The sequence below is a fragment of the Rhinolophus sinicus genome, chromosome 7 (assembly GCF_057876585.1).
Source record: "Rhinolophus sinicus isolate RSI-liver-muscle chromosome 7, RSI-T2T, whole genome shotgun sequence".
Taxonomy (NCBI): domain Eukaryota; kingdom Metazoa; phylum Chordata; class Mammalia; order Chiroptera; family Rhinolophidae; genus Rhinolophus; species Rhinolophus sinicus.
In genome coordinates this window covers 4543580-4570089 of record NC_142507.1, presented here as the reverse complement: position 1 = coordinate 4570089, position 26510 = coordinate 4543580, and the positions used below count along the sequence as shown (strand labels likewise).

The 26510-nt window shown below is 42.4% G+C and overlaps 1 long non-coding RNA gene across 2 annotated transcripts in view; it reads right to left on the bottom strand.

Annotated features, from left to right (window-relative positions):
• Nucleotides 1-26510, bottom strand: part of LOC109444232 (uncharacterized) — a 104660-nt gene that overhangs the window by 71241 nt on the left and 6909 nt on the right. For both annotated transcript variants that reach the window (XR_016021670.1, XR_016021669.1), the window contains exons 4-6: nucleotides 21988-22184; nucleotides 4057-4279; nucleotides 240-425 (exon numbers count right to left, since the gene is read on the bottom strand). This is a non-coding gene — a long non-coding RNA (uncharacterized LOC109444232). The remainder of the gene's footprint in view (nucleotides 1-239; nucleotides 426-4056; nucleotides 4280-21987; nucleotides 22185-26510) is intronic.

Genomic DNA, 26510 nt, shown 5'->3' with positions numbered 1-26510 from the left:
GGAAAGGGCATTTAGGATTTGATTTAGTTGTGGAGTTCAACAAATTAGCCTGGTAAATGATACATGGTTTGGTTGCGTTCAGGTTCAAGCACAGAACCCTGAAATACTAGAGAAGATGATTGGGGTAAATCGGTTTCTCTGAGTGGGACTAATGCATACTCTAATTATGGGGACACATTCCTAGAATGGTACAAATTCAAGGGCTTCCTGGTAATAAAACAAAAATTAGAGATTCTCACTTAAATGAAAGGCTCATCAGCCACTGAACTTCCCAATGCATATATGGGGTGTGATCAATACGGTAAATGCTGCTGCCGAGTGCCATCCAATGGAGAGTCAGGGATCTTCAATATGGGACGTGGCGCATCGAATCTTATAGTGTGTGACAAGTTTCAACTTGCTCGGTGCAGTCAGTCGGGTGTGAGCTACGGTAGAGAGAAGGGGTGTTTTAAAGTGTGCCGTAAGTCATGGATCACGAACAGCACATTAACATGAAACGGGCAAATGGTTTCATCCTCCATCCTGACAACACTCTGTGTCACACATCACTTCTAGTACGGCAATTTATGTCAAATAAAAACATTGTGGTGTGTTCTCATCCACCTTATTCACAGGATCTTGCACTGTGCAACTTCTGGCTCTTCCCCAAAGGCAAAATGATTCAGGATATTGAGGCAGCCACAACAGCACAACTAAAGACACTCAAGAAAGAGGACTTCCAGAAATGCTTCAGAAAGTGGCAAGAACGATGTGTTCAGAGCGAGGGGTAATATTTTGAGGGGGGGGTTAATGGCAATGTGTCTTTTACTGTAACAATTTTCTTTTTTTAGTTTGAACACTCAACATAGTTTTTGATCACACCTTGTAGTTTAGCTTCTTAAACAAAATCATGACAAACTGTGTACATGTTTTCTGACTGCTGTTGTCTCATTTTTTCCTAAATGAGTTCCTTTCTAATTAATTAGATCAATGTTTCTCAAAATATGGGCCCATACAATCACCTGAATTTTTTTAGAAATGCAATTTTATTTTTTGGTCCACACCCTAGGTCTACTAAATTGGAACTTCTGGATGTGGGCACAGCCAATCTGGGGCTTCACAAGCCTTGTTGGGGTTGGGCTCTACTTAGAGGTCAAGCTCACATTATTAGTTTCATGTGTGTGTCCGTGACAAGATAACAGGGACAACTGATGGAGTGCCAAAAGACATTAGTGACAGAGCCAGTGTTTGAACTCAGACAACCTAACTCCAGAGCTTAGCTTCCTGGCCACTGTGCTAGAATGCCTCCCAAACGGCCATACAGAGGCAAGACACGAACGCAGTAGGAAACCTTAAAATGCAAAACACGAGAAACAATATTCACTTAAACTTTTAACCCTCAAACATCCCTAATATGAGAAGGCAGTACCTATTTAGAATAACATGCATTTGCTTCACTATTTTCATTGCGTAGAAAATGTCAAGATGTAATTCTGCTAATGCACATCGAAACTTCCAAGCACAGGTCTCTGGTTATCTTGTAACTAAGTGTTCACGTTTTTGCTATTGAAAGCCAGTTTCTTTGCTTAATGAAAACCAGATAGAACTGCACACACAGAACACAGCTATAGTCTGTGATAAAGCCGTGGGCACCTAGTTCTAAGCATCCCAGTTGTATCTTCTGGCTGGCTTTCATATTTTTCTCTAGGACAATAGGTCTGTGAGATTCTCTCTCTCTGTCTCTCTCTCTCTCTCTCTCTCTCTGTCTCTGTCTCTCTCTGTCTCTCTCTCTCTGTCTCTGTCTCTGTCTCTGTCTCTGTCTCTGTCTCTGTCTCTGTCTCTGTCTCGGAGCCAGATCTCACAGCTTCCTGAGCAAAGCAAAAAAATGGACCGGAAAAGCGGGGATGCGGGTGTGGGAGGGTGATTTCTAATCTAGGGATTCCCTTAGTCGGAAACTGTGATGTTTCACAATGCAGGCGTTTCTTTAATCTCACATTGAATAATGTATAATGGTTTAGAGAAAGATATAATAAGAGATCCCTATGTTCCCAAGCCAGTAATTTGGGATTTTGCTAGTTCCTCCCTCTCTCGCCCCCGAACACAAGCTGTCACCGAGCCCCGCCGATTCTGCCTGCCAAACCATTCTCACCCTACCTTTTCCTTTCCCATCTCATTATAACAGCCTCGATTTAGGACCTAGACTCTCAGTTGGTCTTCGTTTCTCCTGCTCACTTCTGCCTCCTTGCCCTGAGAACTGTCCTTTCCTTAATACCATATTGTTTCCCTATTTTAAGTGTCATTCACAGCCCGTCCGTCCCATCCCACCTGACTGGGTCTGTGGAACTCAGTGCTCCCACCTCCTCCCATCTCTCCAGCCATATTTCAGTCCTCTGCTGTCCACGCCAATCTGCCTCCAACCATCCCGGCTCTGCTTCCAGCAGGTCCCTCTTCCTGGAATTCCCTTTCTCCTCCTCGGCCCAGAAGGAACTACATCATTTTTCTTTCAAAACGTCCGTCCGAGGGGGCCTTCCTGGCCCCATGAGCACAGGACAGGGAGGTCTGTCTCCCTCACCGACACTGCGCCTCAGACACAGCCTCACAACCCATCTCTGATGAGTGTACTTATTTCCTGGCATGCCTTGGTTAGTTTGGACTGCTAGAGGCTACCCACAATGCCTTGCACAACAGTGGTGCACATAATGCAAGGAGCGATTGTGTTCATCAATACTGTATAATAGGCTTTAGCTATGTTAGAGGATGTCGGGCATGGATACAACTTGAAAACTGTTTCTCTCTCACACAAATGTTTTCACACGCCAAAGAGTTGGGCTTGAAGTTGCTTCACGGCCTCTGCCACCTCCAGCACATGCTCACCCTTGGTCTTCAGACGTGGAATAAAAGCAAAAATGGTTTCATCGACCACAAAAACCTCCTTCCAGCTGTTGAAGTTACATCACTGTGCCATAAAGGAATCTTAGAGAAAAGCTAGCCGACCACTTATCTGCCTCATTCTGCCTTAATCACACGTTTCAGGTTGTCTAATCCAGATACGTCTAGGTGTGTGCCCAAGGAATTTGATTTTGAAAATGAACTTGAACGGACTGGATTATGTGGCCTAACTATTAACCTCAACCTTCATCGTTTAAAAGCTCGAGATAGAAAACAAAATGTAAATGTGTTCATTAACAATAAAAGATACAGACGTGTTCAAAGACCTTGTTATTCCTACCCACTCCTGCCTCAAACAGGAGGTAAAATGAGAAATGAGAGCGAGGGCTGCTTGCTGCGTGTCACTCGGAGCAGAAACTGCTGATGTCATGCGGACGCACCAGTAAAAAGCCAGGTGGCTTGGGCCTGTCTTCACTGTCACAGAGCACACTTATTCTCTGGGGCCTGACAAACTGCGTGCGACAGTCAGTGACCTCCTCCTACGTGCAGGAGAAACACTACCAGCGTTCTGTTGGGGGGAGGGGTTCGGTCACTCCCACTACCTAGGTTCTTGCTCCCCACTAACAATTTCATTTTGGTTTGTTTGGTGGAGACAGAGGGCATAACAGGCAGCGACCTCAGAGCCCACCCTCCCTCACTCTTGACTTTCCCAAGCACCTTCACTGCTTGGCCTTTGGTCCCGGTCTGGCCACTTGGTCCTAGTTATGATGTTCCCTTCCCCTCAGTCATCTTCCAGGTAAATCAGGGAATAAGGCAGGCAGTCACCCTGATGAGACCTGGATGGTCCCAGTTTTGTCAGTCACCCATCCAATCACCATCTGTCTCATCGACAGAAGACAGGTCTCACCCTCCCTATTTTTATACTTTCCGCTTTTATTCTTAGAGAAGAACATTCTGGAAGCACCTAATCCACAGATGTTCCCTAGGTACTGACTGTGCCTAACACATGGTGATCTTGACAATTACTGCTCCGAGATACTTTTCTGGAAAAGCAAGATGTTACATGAAACACAAGGAGCTGAAGTATTCTCCCACTGACCCTTCAAAACACTTCCCTTCCTGCCACCCTCAAAGCAGAAGGCAGGAGGCGACCTTCACAGAGTCCCAGCAGCTACAAGAATCACTCACTTCCGGAGGCTGGAGAGAGAGGCTCTGTTCACCTTCCCTCATGTTCTGCGTGGTCGCAGAGGCTCAGCGGAGTGGCTGTGCACAGGTGTTCTCTGTGGGCTCACCAGTTGGCTTCATTTACTTTTTCTGTTCCACTCTTGGGACACCTGACATCTCGCCCATCGTTGGCCACGATCACTCATCGCCCTGAAGGCGTGTGCATTTTCTGCGTCCTCTGTCACACCTGTACAAAAAGGATAAAAACACTTGGTCTTGATCTACTCTACAGCTATAAACCAATGTCAGCGAAGAAGAAGAAAGACATTATTTAATGTACTCTTTTTCTCAGGCTTTAATCCTGGTTGCTGCAGTTTGGGTACTTCTCTGAAAGGTGATTCTAATTATTTATATAATACAGAAAACACACAAGAAACCCTAAGCCTCTTTCAGTATGTGACTCACAACTTTTTTGTAGCCACATGCAAATGAAACAATTATCTTCACACAGTATTAGTGTAGCTTGATGCTTAGCTATACTACAGCCCTCCACTTAGAAATGTTAAATACAACTTTCTGGTGTTTCTGTGAGGATCACTGGTTCTGTGGCCCCTTTTCAATAGATTTCCTCATCCTCACCCCCCGTCCCACCTTGATTCCTGATTCGTCCTCCCCTTCCTCACAAAACGCTTAGAATGACTGCTTACACATCTGTGCTAGGGACCACATAGAGGACACGAATGGAAACATGCCTTACCTTGAAGAAACTTATAATTTTACAGAATACACTGATATGTAACATGTGAACTACAAAAATTTCCAGAGCAAATGACATTCATTCAATCCTACCCCTTATCCTAGCTGACCACTTTCATTTTTCACTGAATTTTAATCAAGGTTACCAAATTTATGAGTTAATCTGAGTCAGCTTCTAAAGTATCACATTAACACCGAAGACATTTAAATATAAGGATTGAGACCAATACATCACCACTCACACACTCAGGCCTTTCTCCCTGTCTGCCTTCAGCCAAGTTTACTATTATCTCTTATCTGGCATTTTACGATAGCTTCTGAAATTGGTTTCTTCACTTTAACTCTGCCACCTTCCATCGAGTCTCAGCACACAGGGGTCAAAGTGATATTTTTAAATAAATTAGATCGTGTCATGCCCCAGCTTCAATTCCTCCGAGTGTTGACCACTGCACTCAAAATAAAATTCAAATTTCTCACCACGGCCTATGACAACCTACGTGACCTGCTTTAGCTCTTTTCTTGTCTGTCTTCCCCTCATTTCTATGTTCCTTTCAGCTCCGCCGCTTCTCTGTGTTTCTCAAGGAAGTCTGGTGTGTCCCTTGCCCAGGTCTTTGGCCCTGGCACTTCCGTCAGGAATACCTGGCTCCTGGATTTCACACGTCTGGATTCTGCTTTCTTCAGGTCTCGGCCACTCCCTGCTCATCTCTGTCACGTCGCCCCAGCCCACCCAGCCCCTCTCTGGAAGGCGATCTCATCTTATTGCCTTCATGGTACTTGCTACTAAGGACAATTATTTTATTTACAGCTGTCTCTCTGTTTGTCTTCCCTTCCCACTAGCATTTCAGCTCATTGGGATCCTGCCCTGTTCTTAGCATCACTGAGAACTGTTCTGAGCGCACATAGTAGGTAATAGCAGTTGAATTCATGACAAACTCTTACGAGCTGTATTTTAGAATAGAACAAGACCTGAAATACTATAATTTTCCTGTTATGAATAAAAATTAGAACACTTTAGGGATTAAAACACGTATGTGGGAAATTATAAGACCAGTACTAGAATTCTCTTCTCCTAAGTCTAAATTTGACGTGGTCTGTGCATCATAGCTAGTTGCCCTCAAATGTCCCTAATTCTTCAGCTGGCTTGATCACATCGCTCCTCTTCCTTCCTTAAGCAATTTTTGCTAAGCTACTGTTTTGTTCATTCATCACTGCTAACATAATCCACTTATTTCTGAGGCTTACTAGTTTTATTATTGACTCTCTGAAGCTTTGTGATGCTAGTTATGAAGACTATCCTATGAAAATAAACCCTAACACGTGAAGAAAGCCACAGTCTACAGCAGGTCGCACACACTGCATCTATAACAAAGGCTCAGTTGTGCTGTTGCAAGGAAGAGTCAATAATTAGTAACACATTTCTAAAGGTCTCTCTTGCATAATTTTTGTGTCCAGATGTCTATGACATTTGGGTTCTAAAATAGAATTCCAAATACCACACATTCATGCACATTTTCCAAGAATAATTGGATGATTTTTGAGTCTTTCTATTTAATAAACATCAGGACTAAAGATGGACTACTTCACAATATCGGATTTATTCATTTTAAACATCCATTTTGATGTGGAAAGTGTTTGGAATAAACACAATTAAAAGAGTGCCAGATTGTAAGTCCTTTGAAGTTTTTGTTTATGATATGTCTCTCCCAACTGCTAGTAGTGTAAAAATGGAAAGTAATTTACATAAAATTTTTCAATTCACATGTTCTTGGAGATTAACTATTAACAAGAATCCCCACAAAACCCTTTGGTGGAGCCCCACGGCCTGGATTATAAAGTCCAAGCCGTCTAAGAAGGTACAGGCTCCCTCTCCAGCGTCAGCCCTGCCTACTTCTCAGCTCCAACAGTTCTGACTCCTCCAAAGTTTAAGCTCCAGGAACACGGAACTGTTTGTAATTCCTGGGCACAGCGCAAGGCTTCTTGCTTCAGTGTCTCTGTGCACGCTGCACCCTTCCCCTCCACTTCTCCCACCTTCGTTCTGTGCAGCCATGAAGTCCCAGCTCACGTACCACTTCCTGTAGAAAACCGTCTGTGATGCCCTCCAGCCGGGCGTGGTACTTCCGGGGACCATAACTCCTTCACTGGACTGCACTGCGTTGCAACTGTGGACGCCTGTTTCCCACTGGGCCACGGACTACTAAAGGGGTCTCATCTTTGTCTCCACAGCATCCATCCAATAGGAGTGAGATTTAAGGCGAGGCATAACGCATGTGCATCAGAAAATGACATTACAGAAAAGCGACGGTTGGTCTGCAGTGACTGCTATGTCCAAGAAATCCTCAATTAATTAGAACCAACTAACTGTCTGAATTTATTGGAATTTGTAAAGAGAGAATATTTACACTGCTGATGCTTAAAAGAAGTCTGTGAAGCCGCTGTCTATCTAAATTACGTAAGACAATGGTAGCTTGGGCTGCATGGAAGTTAGCACTTAATTGTGTTTCTCGGATACGCAAGTAATATTTATGAAAACATTTCTCTCTCAGAATACGAAAAAAACACTGGTATCCTAAACATTTCCCCAAAATGTGAACAGTGTCTTCGAACAGAGCGAGTCAACTGGGTACATAGAAGCCTGGACCTTCATGGTACTCTTTTTGACCAACCTCTAACGGACACCCACAGAGAAAAAAGGGCTGGTGAAATTAGACTCCAAAGGACAAATTTTTTCCTCTTCCGGTTGGTGACCGTCCTGGCCAGGACAATTCCAATGGGGTCCGACCTGAGACAGAGCTTGAGGCACTGAAGCCAGAGACGGATTTTGCGGTCTTCACACTTGAATTCCACAAGATCACTGGGTAATGTTCACTCTACATTTGTTCTCCTTGTTGCTTCTCACAGAAGCTGAATGTTTGTGCCCCTGAGGCTTTCTCCCAAATGAGGGGGAGGCTACGTTTCTATATCCTTTTGTGTGTGAAGGAGAGTCTCAAACCTGAAGAACATAGTGGTCACACGTGTACCCCAATGAGTGTGTTATAGAGTATTTTATGATTTTGAAGCACCTTCACCCACTGGTGAACGCACGAATCCTGAACTGCTGGCATCTGCCCTCCTTGGTCCTCCGAGGAAACTGAGAAATCAGCTGTCAGTGATTTCCCTGGGGTCTCGGAAGCTTTGGTGATGCAAGCACTTTTCTTCATGGGTTAAATTTAAGAGGAAAGAAAAATCTGCTGAGTTTGTGTTTTTGATGGCAATAAGCCAATTTTCCTTTCCATATGCTGCTTGCCCTGGGGCACCCACAAGGGACATGGGATTTACTTCCACTGCAGGAGGAGCCTTAGCCTTAGCGCGTGGGGGTGTGGGGCAGGAATGAATGAGACAGTTCCGCACGGTTAGCTATCTACTGTGATCTGCAAAAGCATATGAAAATTGGGACTGGGGGCTGGCGAGGAGAAACTTCCACAAAGTCCGGCTGGCATTCATGAAAGCAAGATTTTCTGGAATTATTATGCCAAACAGGTTGCTGGAAGGTCAAGACCAGGCACGTTTCAAGCACAGGCCCCCGCTAAGCTCACACTCTGGTGGGGTTTCACACGAAGAAGTGAGCCACAGCCTGTGAAGTGCTCTGCAGAGGGAAAACGAGATTACTGTGATAGCACAGGAAGGGGTTGGGGCTGTGGAGAGATAGGTTTCCCGGAGGAAGTCCTTTCTCAACCGAGATCTAAATAACGAAGACGGGAATTTCAGGCACAGGCGTGAGGTGGGGTGGGCGAGAACGGGGAGCAAGGAGGAGGAAGCGTTTACGTAAAATATAGTTAAGTGGGAGGTGTTCTCCAGGACCTGGAACTAATTCAATATGCTGCCCAGGGAGCGAGTGGAGCGGGCCAGGGGTGATTAAGAGAGAAGGCTATCGATGTGTGTCCAATTACGCAGGCCTTGCAGGGCCAGCTAGAGATTGATCAGAGGACGGTGGGAACCCAACGAGGATTTTAAGAAGGAGAATGACCAATCGAGGAAGATTAGGCGTCAGCGTGGGGAATGGATCGGAGGGCTCAGGGGGTAAAAGGGGAAGCCAACAGGAAGCTGCTGCCATAACGCTAGTGACAGATAATGACCTGAACCAAGGGATGGTGGGTTGGGTACCGCGGATGGAATTAGGAAGCGAAAATAATGAGATCTGATCATCAGGTGGGAGGAGGCCTGTGCTTCCTAGTCTTCTGGCCTAAAGAGCTGGGGGAGGACGTGTCTGTCCTGTAGGAGGGAACCCCAGTCAGCCAGCTCACTAAGCCGGGCTCTCTCCTCGACCGCAGATCACATTGTGCTGAGAGGGAAATTGGGGCAGCAAAGCACTGCTGTGAATGGAGAATCACAGTATTTCCCAAGATGGTCGTGCTGCATGCCTAGCCTCCCGATAGCTCCTCTGGTCTGGCACTTCTACAGAGAAGACTGTCCCGCTTTGGATCATACATGACGGGTACCCTACTTACGGGGGATTTCCCTTAGAAGGGAAAGGAAGTTAATTCTTTCCTGCAACACAAATGTCACTGGGATTGCCCTCGTAACCTCGTGGGTAAAAGGGATGACTTGGCTAAACTAATTTAGCAATAAATAACTTATTAGTCATATCATTTATTTGAGTGAAATTACTGTACAAGAAATTCTAAATTATACCTATCCTGATTGAAAAAAGTTCAAGTACCTGTTGAACTTTCGGAAGTATTTTACCCCAACCTGCCACTTTATTTTTTAAATTGTGTAAGTGATTCTGAATACTCCATAAGGGTTTAATAAACCATGGACCTGGCTACAGTATTATAAATGTTTTGCAAAGCCTTTTTTTTAATATAGATGTGATTTATTATAGATGAGATTATTCTTAAGATATAGGTTAAGGAAGCCCCATTACATCCTAAAGTGAATAGTTGATTTCAGAAATGGAAAGAGATTGCCAGGCTATCTGAACATAGGGGAACTATTTTATAGCTCTGTCTTAAATATCTTAAAATCAATTTAAATGTTTTTATCTACACACCTCAATTATAGACCTATAGCCCATCTCCTTCCAAAAACTACGCAAGATCACTCCAAAAGCTTCAGCCCCCATTCGAAACCAGTTTTTCATAGAAGTTGATATGTTTCTAACTGCAAAAGCTTTTTGAAAGACAACTTATTCAGGCTGCCCGATTATTTCACTTTCAAACAGATTGCATTCCAAAAATGCGTATAACGATGGTTGGCTCTTTGGAAGCTGGAATATGTTTTTCTTCCAGAAACACTGCTATGGTTGAGTTCCCAGGCAAGTGCACAAAAGCCTGGTCAACCCTGGATGTGTGTATTACTTGTTTGCATTCTGGGTCTTGTAAGGATGACTGAGGAGAGTAGAATAAAGAGACTTTTCCCCACCCACCACCACTATTTTCTATACGAAGAGGAAAATTCTAGAAAATGTGAAGTCTGGCTTGTTAGTGCCGCCTCTTTCCCCCAGTTCTCTCCTGGTGGTGCTTCTGTGCTGCCTGCAGTGCTTCCCTCCATTTGGGCCTGTTCCAACTCCTTAAAAATGTCGTATTTCCCAATGATTGCTTCTTTCCTTCCTAATGAAACTCCTATGCCCTCAGTGTAGTTCTCTTAACTTCACATTAAAACATTCTAATTGAACACCCATATGTGAATGATTAATGGATTTGGAATATTTTCAGAGCTCTTCTTTAAAAAAGATAGGGAATATATATTATTTCAAATGTTTATGTTTTTTGGAGGAAGAACGGACTGCACCTTAACAATAGAAAGGGGCGAATTAGGACACGATATTTTTGGACCAGAGCCTCCAAAGTTCTATTCTTTAAATTCCTACTTTTATTATTATTTTTTAAACTTACAACGTCTGCCTTCACTTTTCAATGATAGCAACAACGGACATCAGTATACCACTTTGTAAAATGCTTTCGCAGACATCTGAACCTGGAACGTATCAGTCCTCTTTAACGGCGCAGGGCAGTGAAGTGCCCCGCTGAGGGTCTGCAGCTCAGACTGGAAGGGACCCAGTCCCCGAGCCTCAGCTCCTGGGCCACTTCTGCTGCATTCAGCAGCAGTTCCCAAAGTTCCCAGCACCTCCACGCTGACAGTGAAGGTTCTGGAACTCCTAGTGAAGGGAAGGGCATGTAGAGTCAGGGCTTTAGTTTAGGACTGCCATCCCTAGGAAACCGCTTTTGTCAGAATGCAGGCATGTCTCCTGCACGAAATGGTTTCTGTACTAATAGCTGATGTAAACTTGAGATCTGGTCAGAAAGGATAGAGACAGTCAGGAGTAATGGAAAACTTGCACATTCAAGGAATATATTTACCATATATCCATAAATATATACATATGTTACATAGGTATTTATATATATATTACATTGTATATCAGAGAACATAATTCAATATCTATCATAACCGTTTTTTAATTTTCCATTATTGATGAGACAATGACATCATATAGCCTATGAATAAATGTCAGTGTTTAGGAAACACTCAGAGAACATACACTAGACCAAACAGTCAAGAAGTGGGGGGGGGGGAAGGAGGTACAATTCAGGAGGCCATACTATTCAGAGTTGTAATCAGAATTAAAATGAGGCCTGTCAAAATAAAATAGAAAGAGTCTTTGGAAGAAAGAAAGTGCCTTGATGGCAAGCTGTGACTGCGGCATGGAAACTCTTTCTGTTCCTGAATGATGTGCACGGACTTGTTAGAAGACAGGGCACTTTCTCTTGGGGGCCAAGCCCACTACTCAGCGGTGAGAAAGACTGCCTGGGAAAACACACATGCTCAGAAGGCAGCCTCAGCTTTGAGCAGGAATTCCAAGCAACGATCCAGGGCTCAGAACCATGAGCCTTGGAAACGCGCTTTGCTCTGCCCTGTCCTAGAAGCAAGCGCTCTGAAAAGGCAATATGGAAAGGGCACGATCAAATAATTAATTCCTTCCATATGAAAAAATTTAAAGAGACACCTGGACTTAAAAATAATATCAGGCAAACATTTGTGAAAAGCTTCTCACCCAGGAACAAAACGCTGCAACTGTGAGATTAAAGGAAGGTACTAACTAGACTATAGCCTGCATTCAAAAAAGTGAGTCACAGGGTCTTCTCGTGGCAAAGAGAGGGGTTTGGGGGCATGGGGAGGGTGGTGGGGAGTGAGCAGAAAGAGCTAAGGAGGGCTCTCGTGGTGGTTTTTTTTAAATTGCTGATAATCTAGCAAACATACCTAGATTGGAGAAAATCTCAACAATGAAAAGTTAATCCGTTTACTTTGAACAAAGGCTGGGGCTTCAAGCAGGAGATAGGCTAGAGTCTGTCATTATTTGGGAGTGATTGGATTTACCTGAAATTCAGAAACTCCTCAAAGAATTAGCGGGAGGGTTAAATCAGAGCAAAAGAAGCATTTTGCTCTCTTTCTTTCTTTTTTTTCAGTTTTGTTTTGGCAGCTAGGAGAGCCTGTTTGTACAGAAGCATATTCGGGGTCACTAAGGTATAGAAAAATTCACTAAGATTAATTTCCTGTACTACATTTTATTAGTAGAAGAAAGATGATAAAATCAAAGGCATTTCTATGCAATTGTTATCCTTAATTTTCTTTACTCAGTTAGTTTGTCATTATTTATTTAGACATAAAAATACTCTGAGTCTCTGTAACCTTCAATTCCAGTGTAAATTATGATTCTGTTCTGTTATTTTCCATCAACGTACTTTGCTTATGTCAGCACATAATTCTCCTAGTTTGATAAAGGAGCTCCTTCTGTATTTAAAAAGCCATTTACAGAGCAAGTATATCTTTGAATGAAAATAATAATGAAGTTTTGGAGCAATTTATATTCAAATCTGCTACCTACATAAATGTATGCTAAGAGCTCAATATTTTTTGTTTAATGACTATTTCTCGAATACATGAATTTTATATTGAGAATTTAAGAAGAAGGTACAATGTTTTCAGAGGCCCATTTGGTTGGATACGACAGGAGACAGAACAGATCCAAGGAGCAGATGCAATGAAGTCCCACTGGTAGCAGAGAAACTCAGCTTCATCAACAAGGCTCAAGGGGTGACGGTAAGACTCAGAGTGTACGCAGCAGTTTGTCGTTTACCTAGTTTGTCCAGTGCATTATCTCATCGGTCTTCACCACGTCTACCTCCAGAACGTGTCCTAAGTATGTCTACTTCTCTCCCTCCCCCTACACTGCCATTCACTCTCTTGGGTTACCTTTGACGGCTTTTATTTTACTCCTGCATCCACACCACTGGTAGAACAGCTGAAATCAGATTATGTCACGCCCTGGTTTAAAGGCCTGGGCTATCCCAGAAGCCTTCGCAGAGCAGCCCTACAGGGCCCTAGGGGTCTGGCCCGGTTACTTCCACATAACCTCACCCCATTCTCCTTGCTCACCCACTTCACTCCTGGCAAGACTCTTCTTTTAATTCTCCAATATTATTAATCCTTTCGCCTCTCACAGCTTCTACACACCCTGTTCTACTCAAACAACTCACTGCCTGCCATTACCTACGCTAGCCCCTTCTCAATTTTTGGCTAAAATATTATCATACTCCTTTGTAAAGTTTCTTTTTCTTGCTGTCTTGTGTTCTTCATACCATTTGTCCCAGTTTGTAACTGCTTTGCTTATTTTTAATTTCCTTAGTGTTTCTGTCTTTCCCCTGCCAGCTCCTCAACCACAGAGACGATGCCCACCTTGTTCTGACGAGCGCCCAGTATCTAACACAGAGCCCGGGGAGTTGTACGTACGCAATAAAAACTCATTACGTGAGAATTCATAAACGAAGCAATGAACAGGAACCCTGTGAAGTCCCCTGTCCACGGGCTTTTCAAAGAGGACAACATTCTTTACTGACGATCACGTACCAGTTTGGTGGTGAACAAGCGCAAGTCAAGCCCTGTGGTTAATAGTTTAGGGTTCAGTCCTGCTCAGAGGAGCTGTCTCCTCCTCCTGCCACACACCCTGGTAGAGAAAATGAACAATAGGAGGGAAGCTGACATAGTCATGGAGCATGAAAGGCACAATAATAGATAAAGCCACCTTAAATCTGGCCATTGACATGAAATCATGGAGCAGTCAAGTTAACCTTCTTAATTTTAAGATTAACGATCAACCAATGAGAAGAAGAAAGGCTTCTGAGCTCTAAGCTGAACGCCTTGCCCAAACTGAGAGGTGACGTAGTAACTCCAGAGAAGGAACCCAAGACGGGCTGCTCCCAGCACACACACAATAAATTCCAAATCTCACAGGATCATAGATAAAAAGTACGGGTTTATCTATTAGTTAGAACAGTTTTAGTTGCAAGAGACACAGACACAATCTAACGTGCTTTACCAAAGAGGGGACTTGATTGGGAGGATTCCGGAGTATTTTAGGAAACCTGAAGAGATTGATGTGGGTCCTGGGGAACTGGACCCAGGGACCGGAATCACGTAAATATCCAGTCTCGTCTCCGTTCCTTTACATGTCTACTTCCCCTTCTTTCTCTTATATTAGTGATTGTCATAACCTACCATGTTTCTCTGAAAATAAGATCTAGCCGGACCATCAGCTCTAATGCGTCATTTGGAGCAAAAATTAACATAAAACCCAATCTTATTTTAATGTAATATAAGACTGGGTCTAATATACCATATCATATTATATCATATCATATCATATCATATCATATCATATCATATCATACAGGGTAGTATAATATAATATAATACCAGGTCTTATATTAATTTTTGCTCCAAAAGACGCATTAGAGCTGATAGTCTGGCTAGGTCTTATTTTCTGGGAAACATGGTATACCCCACCACCACCACCACCACCACCACCACCAATCACTCCCCATTGGCACTGGATAATTTTGAAGCAAATTCCATACATAATTTCAATTCAGCCGTAAATTTTTCAGCGCATATCTCTAAAAGAGAATTGTTTAACATAATGGCAACACCATCATTAGACCTAACAACTGACAATAATTCCTTAATATCATCAAATATCTAGTCAGCATTAAAACTTATAGCTGTTGTCTAACTTTTTTTTCCATCTCAGAGAGCCAGTGATTAAACATTTACCATCACACCACTGCTTATACCACATCTCATTTGACCAGCCGCATTTCAAGTGCTCGGTAACCATGTGTGGGTGGTGGATATTCTATTGCATAGCCCATTAGGGGTTTGCAAATGAGTGTAATCTAGTCTATCATTCCTTCTTCGTTTATTAGCTGCAATAGCTCTATAGAGAAAAAAAATTCTTCATTAACTGTTTAGCTACCCTAATGTACAGTAAATTCAAGGAAGGCAAGGTAAATCCTTTATTAACTATTGTTCAAAATAATGAGTTGGTTCCCTAGTGAAAGTAACCAATTAACATTTTTTGTATCATTGTGAACTGATAGATTCTAGCATATTTGATTGTTTCAATCCATTGTACTTATTTTTATTGATGTTCATATCGTCCCCTCTTTGGCCAGCGGAAACCTCTTCAAGTTCAGAGCCCAAACTTTAGACCGCTGCATTACCACTAACACCATCCAGACTTTACATCTTATAATCTCAACCGTTAGAAAGCACTTGACCTTATTTTCTAGATGAAAAGTTCAAAAAGTCTGCGATTCATTGATCACATGAACCTGGCAGCTCTGCTAGGAATCGAGGGAGGCGCCGTCCCACAAGAAGGATTGCTTGGTAGCAAAACAATGGATCTCCACCATAACATACTTAAAATGTTACACAGACAAATTTAAAGCACATCATCCCCCTACGTATTGATTTATTGCTTTGTTTATTCACCAATAAATATCTCTTAAAAATGTATGATATTCATGACACTATTACCCTGTAAAACTTAGTTAAAGGAAACATAAACCTATGTGAAATGCTTGACTCCCTAAAGACATTATCAAACTGAAAGAGAATATTAAAAACAGCGAAATCCTTTAGAAAGTAACACAGAAGGCATAATTGCACGTAGTATATATTTAAGAAGACAGAGCACCTTCTCGTTTCATGAGAGTTCAAGAAAGAGGCACCTTTGCCTAGGGCTGTCCCTTCGCCATAAAAAGTATGGTTTACACTAAACGATCCCGTTTTAAATTCATCTAATGTAAAAATGAAACGGAAGAATAAACAGCTCTAACTTGTCCCTCTCGCTGAAGTCTCTGAGGGCACTAACAGTGACCCAACATCTCTGTGAATCAACCAAAGATGGCACAGATCAGTATCTTAGTCACGGTCACATGCTTGCATAATTTTCAATGAACAAAATAGGAAGAACCTGTTTCCTAGTAAAAATAGAATACAAAATGTTCAAAGAGCGAATTGTTAAAATTCATCAGGTACTCCAAAATAAGCAAAGAAGTATTTCCATGATTCTCTTTTTAAAAACAACACTATCCATAAAGGTTTCAAACCTGATGGTTAAAATCCTGGTTCTCTCATAATATTTAAGGTTTTTCAATAAAATCCTTGCACAAGTACACGTGTAGATGATTTAACAAACACGCAGAATCATAAAGCATGTTAGCAGAGGAAATAAGTAATTAACCTGGGGGAATGGACAGGGAAAGTTACCAGGCAAAGGGAGGCCTAGATTCCAAGACTGCAAATGAGAAAGTGGTGTCCTGTTCATTTTATTTTAGAACCTCGGCTATCAGCTAATTGTTCTGCTGCAGGCACCAATAATGATACATTCCTTCATTCTTTTCAGTCAACACCTACAGAAGGATTACCAGAGTAAGGCCCTATGCTGGAGAGTTATGGATACAAAGGTACATAGGACGTGATGGCCCTTTAGAGCGTTCATCGCAGGAGGGTACAGACAAGCATGCTGATACAGGGGTACAGGCAAGACAGCCATGCGTCCTGGGGATTCTAGAGGCACACAGGTGTGTGTGCGTACGTATGTGTGTGTATGTGCGTGCGCGCACGCAGGTAGGTAGAAAGGACTTTCTAGGAAGGATGGTAGCTGAGGTAGGTTTTATTCAAGAACAATGAGGAATCAACCAAATGATGAGGAAGATAAAAAGTGGGAGGGTGCGACAGAGACAGAGACAGAAGAGAAACAGCACCCTTGCGAGAGAGCTATTTTCCAGACAAGAAGTGGAGGGAGATTAAAATACAAAGTTAGATGGGGCAAGACCATAGAATTTGTGAATTCCATGTTAAGGAGTTGGAACCTTATCTGACAAGCAGTGAGGAGTCACTGAACTTTTTAAATAGGGAGACAAAGTGGTAGGATGTGGACGGAGACTAGTTAGGAGGACATTGCCGGATTCAGGAGGGAGGAGGAGACCTGGACAGGGGCAGTGAGAGCGCGTGGAGAGGAGGAAAAGGATTCGGCGACTCTTCAGGAGTTGGTCATTGAGACTAAGACTTGGGGGTTGACTGCGTGTGTCCAACGTAGGAAATGCAAGAGTGCAAGACAGCTGAGAAGCGTAGCATCAACGCCAAGTGCGAGAGGAGAAGGAGTAGGTTTGATGGGAAGTGATGGCTTCAGTAACTTCCGACTTGTTGAGTCCGAGGTGTTCCTGGATACGTGCAGCAAACAGGTAGCAGACAACCAGCAGTTCTGGAGAAAGTTTGGGGTACAGCTACAGACCAAGGGATAGTTAAAACTGTGTTGGTGGTCTAGTCACGCAGAAAGAAGGTGGAGTGAGAATGCCTCTCTCTCAGCTCACTAAAGCGATACTGTAAGTGCTTACGTCCACCATTCACTGCGAGCTTTAGACGCAGAACCTGTGATGAGGGGGTCAACCTACCTGACTTGTCAAAGATTCATGTATCCTTGAGGCCGTTCTCCAAAGCCTCCACACGGAGGCTCATGTTAAGTGAAGAAGCACAGAACAACCACAACAAAAGTGTCTAAAACTGAATGTCCCAACAGTTCTTCAGGCCTATTTCTTACATTCCAGGGGCTCGACAATACCCCCAACACACTAACTCCCTTAGTTCGGCTTTTATACCAAACTCTACCTGTCTAGCAAAGACGTCACTAAGTTTTCAGTGATCCAGCTCTTCATCTATTAATAAATCATTTGACAATGTGCTGTCAAAGTAACATTTAGCAATTGCACCGTAAGATTTCTTGTGGAACTTTGAAAGTGGCAGCTGAATTTGATTAATTAAAAAATAACACCTCTGCTGCTGGCGTTTCAACTTTTACATGAAATCAAAACTATTTTCTGAGCAGCTTCAAGGGAAAAACCATGAACTCTTGTAATAACATTTCAGAACCGTGTGTGGCAACCATGCAGATTAGCACTCACACAGTTTCCAAAAGCTACTAAAAACAGACCTTGTGCAATTGTGCAAAATGAGTGGGTGGACAGATTTTTTTTTTTTTTAAACAGGGCCATGACCTCTGAGGTTTTCTGCTGTCTTCGCTATGATCTATAAACTGAACAAAACGCTGTTTTCTTTCTTGCAGGACTGGTCTGTGAGTCTGGGCCCAAGACATCACACAGGATGAAGGCATGCCTCTCACTGTTAACGTCCAGGAGGGACTACCTGTCCTCCTCTCCCACATCCCAGCTCCACGGCAAACAAGGTGTGACAGCAATCACAGTTCTAACGCCCAGCAATTCCACTTGCCACGGCGTTTTCTGATGCTTTGGGACACTGCTTCAGCGTCGTCCTGTCCACACTGCTCAGCAATAACTAAGTTACCACCAACGAGCTGGAGTGCCGTCGCTGCACAAGACCTTCCTTTTACCCAGCTGATTTAAGGCAGGCATCCAGCGTGTTTTCCTTGAGTTACACAAGTGAACTGAGTATATGAAAACAGCCAGCGTCGTGCTCCTCCTTCAAAGAGTCCACAGTGGAGTAAGGTAGTCAGACATGTGAGATGAGTGAAACAAGGGAGCTTCTGTCATATTTATAGTTTAATCTGAATTTACAGTTAAAACAAGAAAAGGGCGATGAAACACCCTCGTGGTCCATGTCATGCTTTGGAAGCGCATGGAGGCCAAAGCTCGCGCCTCCTACCCAGACGGACCCATGAGACCAGGGCAGAGCATCGCAGTTCACTCCGTCACGTAGGGGTATTGAGCGTTACCTCTTTGAAACGTCACAATCCACAGGCTTGGATGCTAACAAGAAATACAACAACTTAGCTGGTTAGACGTAAGGGGCCACAGTAAGCCGCTTTACTAGAAATCCTGTATTTAACACAAGCAAATCCAAGCACAGCACTGGCGCACGTAGTTACCAAAGGAGATATCGAAGAAAACTCTTCTGTGATCCTCAGAGGGAATCTCCAAAGTACAAGGTCCAGCAACAGACTCAACTCAAAGAGGGACGTGGAGAAAGTGGAAGGGAGTCAACAGGGAGCCACAGAGATGATTAAAGGGTTGGAAAAAGTAGGAGCTAGAAATGATTTAGCCCAAGTTAGAGGAGACTGCCAGGCTGCTTAATAACAGTATTCAGGCATGGGAAGGGTGGTTCTACACAGGACGATGAACAGCTGCTTTCTAGCTCAACTGGGGCGTGAACAGAAGAAACTGACTTAGAGGACAGCATGAGAGAGCTAAGTTCGACACAAGAAAGAACTTTCGAGAATGAGGATTATCAGACGAGAAACCTTCTCAGGACCCTCTTCTTGTAGCTGTTCATCAAATGATGCTGTTTCACGGGCTTCTTTTTAAATTCTGTACCTCGTCTCACTTGACAAGTTCTCCTGCGTTGACTGCATTTATTAGTCCACTATGGTGGACTGATAATTCCCAAATATGAATCTAAATACTTCCACTCCAGACCACTTTCCCATGCCTCCTGGACGGCAGCCTTTTGTCTTTGACTTGTCCTATTGCAACGGCATCATGACTATACGCGTCTCTCCAGTCTTCGATTCCACTCTGGTCTATTTGATGGTCTGAAACCATTCCATCCAAAAGCAGGTCTAATCACATCACTTCCTTGCTTAAAATCTTCTCCTGCATCCCCATCACTTACTTGCTTTCCACCCTTTGGCCCCTGACTTACCTGATATCATCTCCTATCGTTCCCCAAATGATATTAATTCGAAGATAATGTCACCTCTGTCATCCCGCTGTGCTCTTATGTCACTGTTTTTGTTTGTTTGTGGTGGCTGTTTTTTTTTTAAGTTAGTCTCTGTACTCTTCACTCCTCCTCAAATGCACCTTTGCACTTGTTTCTGTGGCCAACGTCTACTCTTTAGTCCCAGAATCTTCCTCTAACTGTACCACGTTGGACTGGTCACCCTCAGGAAATGTTCATGAATTTCCACGAGAACGTCCTGGAATACTTTTTCTGTTGTAATTAGTATTAATAAGAGCCTTTCCAGTGCTCAGATGCAATAACTGTTTATTCAGAAAACACCTAAGCAGCTTACTAGCAGAATCTAGTAGTGTTCGCAAGTGGGATACACCAGATTATTCTGTCCACCACACGAGATTCAGGCCGCTGCTTGCCAGACACTCCCGGCAGCATTTTCTCAGGCATTTCCACATTACTCTGCCACTACTGGACCCAGTACTTTTTCCTTGCTCTCTCTTAGCCTAGCAGAGTTATTTAAATATACCAAGGCACTTTTCATGCACCATCTCCAACTCAATTCTTACAACACTCTGTGATGTAGGAGTAATATGCCCATTTTACAGGTGAAAAGCCCCCACCTATATGCAGACGACATCTACGTATGTGCATGTGTGTACACACATATATGTATTTATGATACATGTATTCTGAGCTCTAGCATCTTAATGTATCCTCTTAAATATCTCCAAAGAACTTCAAACAGATTTCCAAATATACGTAATTTTACCCCCAAACTTTGCTCTTCTGATGTTACCTGTTGCAGTGAATGGTGTCGGAAACCTAAGAGTCATCGTCAACACTTTGTTCTTTTTTAATCCCCATATCCCATCCATCACCAACTTCTGTAAATTCCCCCCCAATCTCTCTCAGACACGCCCAGTTCCTTCCACCTGTGCCGTTACCAACCTGCTCCAAGCTTTCATCATCTCTGACCGCAGCCTCTACTCCCTCTGGTCCTCTTCTTATCCATTCTACAGCCAAGAGATCTCAAAATCCAACTGATCATACTTCCTGCTGCCCTTCCTCCTACTTCATTCAAAAGCCCTTCAGCAGCTTCCCAGCGGTCGCTGCGAAAAGACGAACTTAAAACTGCTCCCGGGCCCTGCGCAGTGACCCCCACTCACTCCATCTCACACCCACCTTCCCACACGTCCTGCTCCCTTCAGCGACTTCCATCCTTCCAACCTGCGATGACTCCTTCTCAGCAGGCCTGTGCACCTCTGTGCAGGCTGGAAAACCGTCTTTCTTCTCCACTTGACCGAATTAACTCTCAAGCATCCTTCAGATGCCAGCTCAGGAGTCATTTCCCCAGAAAGTCGTCTCTGATCACCCAAAGAATCAAGTCCAATCTTCCTATTTTAAGCGCCAAGAGCACCAGTTTCCTCTCCCCCTTTCCTCCCCTTCTCCTTTTCACTTTTTGTGGCTGTCACCACCTGCATCAGACGGCCTGCTTCCTGAGAGCAGGAACTGTGTCTATTCCGGTTTATCATTTTATCTCCAGCACTTAGCACAGCAATAGGCATGCAGTAAGTATTTGAAAAGTTGAAGAAATTAACTTGTTGCTTTATATTTGCTAGGCTCTGCTTTACACAGATCACTCACATTTTCACAACAGATTTATGAGGTTACTACCACTCTAGTAGCAGCTCCATTTTACAAATGAGAAAAACAGGGTCTAGAGATGTTAGGTAATTTCCCCAAGCCGCACAATGTGAAAACTGAAGTCTACGTTAAAACTGTGTGACTGACGCCCATCCTTTGTGAATATTGTTGTAGATGTAAACGTATTAACTGAAGCAACATGGAGCATGTGAGAAAGGGGAAATCTCTGAATCACAAATTGATCACTTATGTCTCTTGAGCAAACCTGAAAATCCTGAAATAGTCAAGAGTCAACAACAGAATCCCATAGTGTTAGGTTAGGTTAGAAGAAAAAAGTGGGCTGCACCTGAATTGTACTTGTTCAACGAGCCTGACTGTTCCACTGACCAGTGAGGCATAATGACTTTGTACAGTACAACGCTGGCCGTGACTGGCCTGGGGAAACACACCTCAGCGCTGTGACAAAACGTATCAAGGCAAAATTAATGGCTTCATTCTCTTCTCCCCAACAGGAAAACAACTTACCTCCCTTACATTGACTGTCGTTGGACACGCAGACTCTGCTGAGCCACGGTTTAAGCAATGCAACCACTTTGAGCAGTTTATCCAAAGGGACTTGGGGAGTTTTCCTTCTCCACCCACACTGTCTGGTCCACTCCTTTTGAGAACGGAGGCGTAATGGCACAGCCATCTTTATGGTTCTTGTTGCAAGAGTAATATACCTAAAAGTGTGAGGCAGATTTTAGGTTGGTCGATCACAAATGTTTGGAAGAGCTTTATCTTCATTTCTGGAAGTTGTGTTAAGGAATTTTAAAGTGTCATTACCATCTTCTATGGAATTATTGCCATCCTGACTATGGAATTCTCAGTACACCTGAGAGGTGAGAGGCTGATGCCACGTTTCCCCAAAAATGAGACCTAGCCAGACCATCAGCTCTAATGCGTCTTTTGGAGCAAAAATTAATGTAAGACCCGGTCTTATATTACATAAGACCAGGTCTTATATCATATCATATCACATCATATAATACCAGGTCTTATATAAGACGGGGCCTTATATTAATTCTTGCTCCAAAAGACGCATTAGAGCTGATTGTCTGGCCAGGTCTTATTTTCGGGGAAACATGGTGGGCATGTAGTCTTCAGGGTACCACAGAGAAAGTCATTAGAAGCCCTGTTAGCTTCTCACTCAGGACTTCTCCTGCAGAGGGGAATAGCTTGTTGATCTCAGTAATATTATCTCAGGCCTGCAAATCAGGTGTGGGCATCCCCAAACTGGCTTGATCTCACTGTATTTAAAATATATTATAATAGATGTTGGATACTACCTCAAACCAATCAAATTCAGAAGAAACTGAGAATTCATTAATTTTCAATACAACATTTATCTGTCAGGATAACCTATCTTATCTACAAAGAGGATTTTTCCTAGTGGGTGAATCTACATAGGAGGCCAAATTAAAGATCAGATTGTTGGGTGAGCATGCGTATAATTAGGAATTAGATGTTATTAAGAAGTAGCTGACTTCGTTGTTCCCTTACTTAAAAATCTTTCAGTCTCCCCACGACTTTCAGGATAAAACCCAAACTCTTTATTGATCTCTCCTTCTTTCTTTTCAAATTTCATCTCCAGTATTTCTATAATCCAAACACACTACTTAAAATTTCCTCGCTTTAATTTTGACAGATTTCATTATCTGTATCAAAACCCTGCTCAAAGATCTATATTCCCTAGCAATTCAATTCTTCAAACCAGCAACATTCTAGCCTCCATGTTTCCACAGTAATTTGTACATGTCTCTATCAACACTTAATCATTATAATTATTAATTTACACGTTCCTCTTCCTCACTGTCTTGGGGGTTGGAACAATCTTATTTATCTATTAAATTCTAGTGTTTGGAACACAGTACAAACTCAAAAACTACCATTAAACTGGTTGCTGGCTATGTCCATTAAACTAGGTGGTAAATTGGCTGTCTCCATTCCTCAGTAATTCCAAAATAGTCTGTTGTATAAAATATTCCCCTTTATATTCCATGAGACCGTGATTCACTCAGGGTTTTGAATTTTGTGAATTAGTAAGAAAAAAATAATTTAAACCATTTGGGGAGCAATGAAGAACATTTTTTAAAATGCTACCAACCATTCACAACATAATTTCAAACCATGTATCTTCAGTCTAAAATATCAAAAAGGATATAATTTCAGAATATTAAGCAGTCTTTTAAGTTGAACAAATTTACCTTTATGAAAAATTCTCTCAATTGTCTTTATTTTTCATTTCACCACCAACTGGTGAAAAATAGCATTTGGGAAACACTGAACTAGGCCAGTGTCCTCCCCAAATAACTGTGAAACACTACGTACTCTTTCATGCATTCTTAAGGTAGCATCTGAGGTATTTTCATTGTAAGTTGAAACTGTGGTAATGAATGTCATTTCTGGCATGTTGTAAATATTGATACAGCAAAATAAAATTGTATCTTCTTAGAAAATCCATTCAATGGAATCTATAGACCGTAATTACTTGATATCCACCATCATTCATTTAAAAACACCTTGACTTGGAAAATGTACATTATTCCTTTATTTCTATTCCACTTCCCTACAGCTTTAGAATATATTTATACTCAGAAATCTATTATCAATTTAAATTTAATTTTAAAAATTCCAATGACCCTAAATGTTATAAATACCCTGAAATGAGTTACCATGATAATTATTAGTGCACATTTGGTCAAAGCAACATAAATATATTGATGTTAAACATGACAAACATTTATTGGAAATACATTCCTTAGTTAGCTGAGTTTTTTCAACTAATTAACATGCCAAGAATTTGTTGGCTACAGTGAGAAAGCGTTTGTCATCATTGTATTCCACCTTTTCTTCTTTTGAATATGTGCTGAGAACACTTGGTCATAAAAAAATATGATGAGAATAGAGGGGGTTTTGTTTTAGCTATGTCGCAAAATTCTTTAAACTCCTTCCAAGTTATGTGCAAAAAACCCTTAGTGATCTATCGTTGAAAGTTATTTTTAATGACCAAGTGACTCTTCCATTAGGCCCTTCTTCAGTTTTGTTGAAGGCAAAAGCTGGAAACCATTCAAGTTGCAGAATGTAGCTACCAAGTGATTGGTGGCATTCACTTTGTCTATTTGTCTCGGGCCCCCTTTTCCATCTGGGCAATGGAACAGTTAGATTAGGGATGGGTGAAAGGTTTGCCTTTTCTGGTGAGGTGGGAGAAGGGGGATTGTGAAAGGGGAGATGGGAAAGGAAAACCAGCTTGAAAAGAGCAGCAGTTCAGTTTTGGGGAAAAGAGTATAGAAGGCAGTTGGAAGTCTGACAACTAATTCTCTTTAAAACTGTCTCTGAGCTCACATAGCCCTTGGAAATTCTTTGTATTCCTCTAGGGCGAAGCACACCCCCGTTTGAAGGGCACTGGACTAGCCTAAGAGATTAAGTTTTCAGGGAAGCAGTTCCATTCCAGGCCCGGATGTATTCTCAATCTTGAGCACACTGACCACATCTTTGGGATGGTGGTTTCTTTTGTAAAGACCGATCTCATGATTTATTTGCTTCCAGTAGCTTTAGTTTCTGTCCTCGACATCAACTCCAAGTTCTGGGGGAAGGGAGTTACCTAAATTGGAATTTAAGCTCCCTATGAAACTAACACATGAAGTTGTGTAGCACGGCCTGCTTAAGGGCGTTTCTTCACAGCACTGGACGTTTCTGGCCTTGGAATCTTTCTCCCTTCCACACCTGGTCCTTCTGAGGGTAACTGGCTTGCATTTGTAAATTTATGAAAGAGGTGAATGAGTGTGGCTACTGCACAGAGCCCAGTTAATGGGCCTATCAGAGAAATGAATCTGTGAATCAAATAGAAGCTGAAAACTAAATTGTTGAGATGGAACTCCTAAGAAATTAGCAGTGTATGGGTGGTTTTTGTTTCAATAAATACCTGCCTTTTTATCCACATCCTAGTGACTTCACATAACAGCCTGAGAGTACACGTGGTTTTAATAATTTAGCTCTTGATAAAAAATAAATATCAAACCCCTACTCCATTGTTCTCATTCTTTGCAGCCTAAATAAGAATTCATACTGTAAAAAGAATAGATTTTTGTGTAACACATATACAAAGGAGGCATTGGACTTTCTACTTCATCTCTCTGAGGATACAGTAAGCTAACTCCTATTTGCAATTTATCAGAATATAGAGAAACTGCAATCACAAAATGGTTAGCTATTATTAAATTTGGAACTAAAAAACCTTTTAATTAAAAGCGTAACTTCACAGATTAAATAATGTTTGTCTATATTTTTAATAAGCTAATAATTTTAATTGGAAATTTTATTCACCAGTTTTAATTTAAAAGAAATTTCAAAACAACCTTGCCACGACTACATACTCTATGGCAATACCTTACATTGAATAACATGCAATTATCAACACTTGAAACCTTCCACAACATATTTCTCCTCTACTAGTTTATCCAGTAAAATTCTGAACTCTGTTTTATTTTACTCTTTTGTTGAAAGTTCAAGGTTGTGTGTTCAAGGTAGTGCTTGTAAACTCGCGCATTCACGTATTGATTCATCCAGCAAATCCTTACTGATTGTCTGCGATGGCAGAGTCACTGCTTCTAGATGCTGGCAATAAACACAACGTTGAGCAAAACCAGAAATGGTCCCTGCCCTCGTGAAGCTATCAACTCATTGGGTGAGTGTGCAACAATCAAACAATTACATGTTTAAAAACTGCAGTTGTGACAGTGTTGTGAAGGAGAACTGAAAAATGCTAGGCGAACCTGTGACAGGATGTTGGAATGTTGGGGGGTGTGGGTGGTCAGGGAAAACTGTTCTGCGGAAGTGACCAAAGGATTAGTCAGGAGAAGGGAGGGAAGAGCTTACGCACAGGGAACAGCTTGTGCAAAGGCCAGACAGGGATCAAAGCAAACGTGGAGGGAGGAGGGAACCAGGCAGGAGTGGAGGAAGACAGGCAGACCTTGCCAGGCTCTGCAGGCAAAAAGGTGTTTTGATAT